This window comes from Phyllostomus discolor, chromosome X (genome assembly GCF_004126475.2).
Source record: "Phyllostomus discolor isolate MPI-MPIP mPhyDis1 chromosome X, mPhyDis1.pri.v3, whole genome shotgun sequence".
Lineage (NCBI taxonomy): Eukaryota > Metazoa > Chordata > Mammalia > Chiroptera > Phyllostomidae > Phyllostomus > Phyllostomus discolor.
Genome location: NC_050198.1, coordinates 12,138,137 through 12,142,900, shown reverse-complemented (window position 1 = coordinate 12,142,900; position 4,764 = coordinate 12,138,137).

The following is a 4,764-nucleotide window of genomic DNA, read 5'->3' as shown; positions in this document are numbered from 1 at the left end:
TGAAGACTCCGGTCTCTTACTTCATTCCTTGGTTCAGGATGCCACATGTACTTCATTTTACCTTTCTGTCATGGAACCTCTCATGTATGTGGGGTTCCTGCAAGTATGTACAATTAAATTTGGTTATTTTTTTTCTTGTTAATCAATCTCATGTTGATTTAACTATTACACCAGCCAAAAGAACCTAGAAGGGTAGAGGAAAATTTCTTCCTCCCCAACAAACTACTATACCTTCATTTTTAAAAAGTCATTCTGATAAGGGACAGCTGAATTATTTCCAGGTTGAGGTTATGAATAAAGGTACTATGTATATTATTGGACAAGTCTTCTTATGGTCATATCCTTCCATTTTCCTTGGATAAATACCTAGGAGTTGAATTGCTGGGGCATATGGTAAATGTGTATTTATTTAACTTCATAAGACATGCCCAAACAACTTTCCAAAGTGGGTTGTGGCATTTTTACAGTCTCACCAGCAATGTATGAAAGTTACTGTTGCTCCACATCTTTGCAAACATTTGGTATTGCTCATCTTTTTTATTTTAGTTATTCTAGTGGGTGTGCAGTGTAGGCATCAGTATTTTTAAAGCTGTCTACGTGTTTCTAATGTGTAGCCAAGCCTGAGAACCAGAGCATGTCTCAGTCTAAACCATTACAATTAAGAGTGTCCAAAAAAGAATGGGTTACTTTATGAGCTAATAATTTCCTCTTCACTAAAAGAAAACAGTGCAAATCAGGAATGGCATATAGGAAGTACTTTTTAATCTTTAACATCCACATAGATTCCCTGGAGCTCCTGTTCAAATGCAGATTCTAATTCAGTGGGTCTGGGACGGGGCCTGAGATTCTTCATTTCCAACAGGCTCCCACATGATGTCGATGATCATGGTCTGGAAACCACACTTGAAGTACTAAGGGTCTAGAGGCAGTTCTTATATTAGGTAGGAGATTTGAAATAAAACTGAGAGTCTGTCTTAAGCCATGATTCCAAATTCTAGTGACTTTCACATCCTCCATCCTATATTTTGCACATGCTGCTGCCTCTGAATATTTCTATTGGGATGCCCAAATATTGTGTCAATGCCATATGCATAAGTAAAGTTGTATCCCCAAATGGCTGCCTGTCCAAACCTCCCTGTTTATACTTGACATTAACACTACTTATCAGAGCTGTCATTCTCTTTGTCACAGAGGCAACTTTGAATAGAATTTCTCCTTTCTCCCACATAACCAGTCATTTTCCCCTCATAAGTACTCATCATCAGAACCTTTCAAATCTCCTTTAATTTAATTCAGCCCACATTTACTGCACACCCACCCGTCTGTGAAAAGCATGATAGGAGGGAGTATGGAATTCACAGGATTAGGCTCTGCCCTCCAGTGGGGGAGCAGATGCAAACGACTATGTAATACAAGAAAAGAACATGAAGAGCCCTTTCTATAAGATCAGTCTATTCTTCACTCCAACTGCTCCCAATGCAGGGCAGGCTGGAGTGTCCACTACTGTGAACAGCCACTTTACAAGGAGGGAATGATACCACATTTTTCATATCCTAACTACATGCACATTCTGTTTGAGCTTGTTTCTCCAAGAAGCACTTTCATCACATTATTCCTCTGCTCAAAAGCCTAAAATATTTTCCCATCCTAATACTAACCACATCCATTCGAAATCCCTCCACCTGGTTTTTAGGCTTCTTCAAAATCTGTTATCAGCCTGCAGGTAATACAGAACTTCTGGCTCCAGAACTAATTAAATGTCACCTATTCAGCATGGCCTTCCCTGACCAAGAATGGCCTCAGTGATCTCTCCCTCTTCAGGAATTCTCAAGTGCCAACAAGTACATACAAAAAGTGATGTCTTATCCCATTCAGGTAGCTGTGACAACATTTCAGACTGGATAACTTATAAAGGACAGGCAATCATTTCTCACAGTTCTGAAGACAGGAAGCCCAAGATAGGATGTCAGCTTGTTAGAGTAAGGGCCCTCTTGTAGGTCACAGACTTCTAGTTGTGTCTTTACGTGGTGGAAAAGGGCAAGGCAGCTCTCTGGGACATTTTTCATAAGGGCATCAATCCCACGTTGGGGGATGGGTTTGAAGATATGAATTTCCAGGACACATTGAGACTACAGCAAGTAATTTAGTACTTAATGGTTTGATCTTCTTATTTTTCTTAATTGTCTTCTGTGTTCTTTTTTTTTCTTATTTAATTAAAAGGTACATTAAGATAGGGTTCTTGTCCTATTCATCTATCAGATCCCACAGAGCACCTTGTTAATATTTACTGAAAGAAGAGGGAAGACATAGGAGAAAGGAAATGAATATTAATTAAAATTTTCCTATTTGTCAGACACCTTGGGATTTTCTTCATAGAGAGCAACTGATTTAATACTCACGATCATTCCAGGGGGTATTATTATTAAACTGACTTAGGTTCCTGAAATCAGCAGCATCAGCATCAACTGGGCACTTGTTAGAAATGCAGATTTTGGGCCTCACTAGATCTACTCAATCAGAAACTCTGGGAGTGGAGCCCCACAGGGTTTACTTCAACAAGCCCTCCAGGGGATTTCGATGCACACTAAGTTTTGACATTGCTGAACTACAGTTAGAATAAATTAACCAAAGTTACAGAAGTTGTTAGTAACAGAGCTGGTCAGTCTGAGGCCAAAAGCCATTCTCTTAATATGATATCATAGTGTTTCCTTGGCCATTTAATCTGCCCTTTTGGATAATGTCTCAAGTGACAAGCTTTAATAAATCCCATTTTTCATTTTAAGACTCTAGAGGAAAATGTTGATGGGAAAAAAGTGATTAAACAATATTAAGTCTCCCCAAAAATGACTGTACTTGTAGAAATGATTATGATACAAGAAGTTCAAACTTCTTCTGTTGACATGAATTTGGATTTCCAGGAGGCCAGAAGTTCAATGATTTAGAAAATTGGAATTGAGTCTCTATTCTAAACCTTTTGTGTTATAGGCAGTATACATAAATTGGCATCAAAATAATATAATGCCCATATTTTAAAATAATAAAATAAATACTAAACAAAAACTTAATTTCCATGATAATCAAATATTCCATAGTAAATGGTAAAGACTGTCTGAGCTTTTAATGGGCATAACAATCTCACTTGCCTAAATCATTAGATGAAGGAAAGGAATCTATATCCACTAATCAAGTTCCATAGCCTTGCCATTCTCTTAGAGGAAAGTGACTCTATTGTCCCAATGGTCTACTCAGAGAGCCCACCAGGAAAACTCTACTCACAAGCCAGAAGTTGTGATCATCTTTTCAACACATGCAAAGACATAAGGGAGGCAGTATTTTACTGTCAATTTTATACTTTAAAAAAAAATCATTGCTCTTCTAGAGAAATGGGGTGTGGCCAGAAAAGGGGCCACCCCGTCATCTGTCACACACTGCACATTCTTGGGGAACCTGGTGCTCCCATTCATAGATGACCAAGCATACTTCTGTGTCTGGGTTTGTACATAGCAAAGCATCTCTCTCACTGCCATCTATTGAAAATCAGCCCCCCATTCAAAGATTTGTATAAAAAGATGAAAAATAAATGAATAAAAAATAAGAGTAAAGACAAAACAAAGCAAAAAATATAATTGTTTACTTGACAGCAACAAGATTAGGTTGATATTTTATTAGGACCTAAAAAAGAAATTCTGCTACAACAAAAAGACACATTTTTTTTTAAATCTGTGAGCTTTGCTCTATGGGCTTTTGTGTTTGCATGTAAAAACTATATGACTGCTTTCCATGTAAGTTGTTATTAAAAATCAATTTAAAATCAGTCATGGATCATCCATGCTGGCTAAGCCTTTCCAATATTGGCCACTTAGACAAGTCTTCTGAAAATGTTGACTCATAACAGAAGATGAAAGGGGCCTTAAAGATCATTTAGTTAAATTCCCTTATTTTGCAAGTGATGAATTTGAAACCCTGAAAATTAAGGTAACTGCTTCTGGGACATTATCAATGGCCCCAGGACCCAGAATCTGTCTCCTAACTCTTAGGTTGTTCAGCCTCTCCCAAGCCCAAGTAACTCAGAATGGCAGGGGTGGTCACCACAGAAACAATGCCCTCTAAAATTCAGTGAAATTCATTACTCATTTGCCTGGTTCAGAAGTTTTCAAAGGAACTCATTAAAATGAACACAGTAAGGTTAAATAAAATTTCTCAGTCTGACTTATCCCTTCAGTGACAAAGAGAAACGTATGTAGGGAGTGGAATATTATTCCTTGGTCCCCAAGTTTTGCCAAAGGGAAAAGCATTTTCACTCTACTCCACAATGGGAATGAGAAAGGAAGACATCTACTCAGCTTCTTCCTCCATACATTGAGCCAGGCCTCCCCAAGAGAAGGAGGAATGGTTCTCATGGAAATGACAGGATTGGGAGATATGTGTGGGCTTGCATTCTTCTAGGCTGGTTTCCTTCCAAAGTTCCTGTTCTCAGGATACATATAAATATGTCATTTTTAGCAATTTAAGCAGATATTTTTACCCTCATTTATGTAACTCCATAACCTATCTTTCAGTTAGGAAAGAAGCTGATATACCAAATTCCTCAAACCTCAATGAGAACAAGATTTTTCACCCATGCAAACGTCAGCTACAACAATCACTACTACAACAACAATTCTTGGTGTCAGAATGATATCTAAAAAAAGAAATTCTAGGCATGAAACATAAAACTTAAAAGCATTTAGATGGTAATATAGAAACTGTCTTCATAGCATCAGG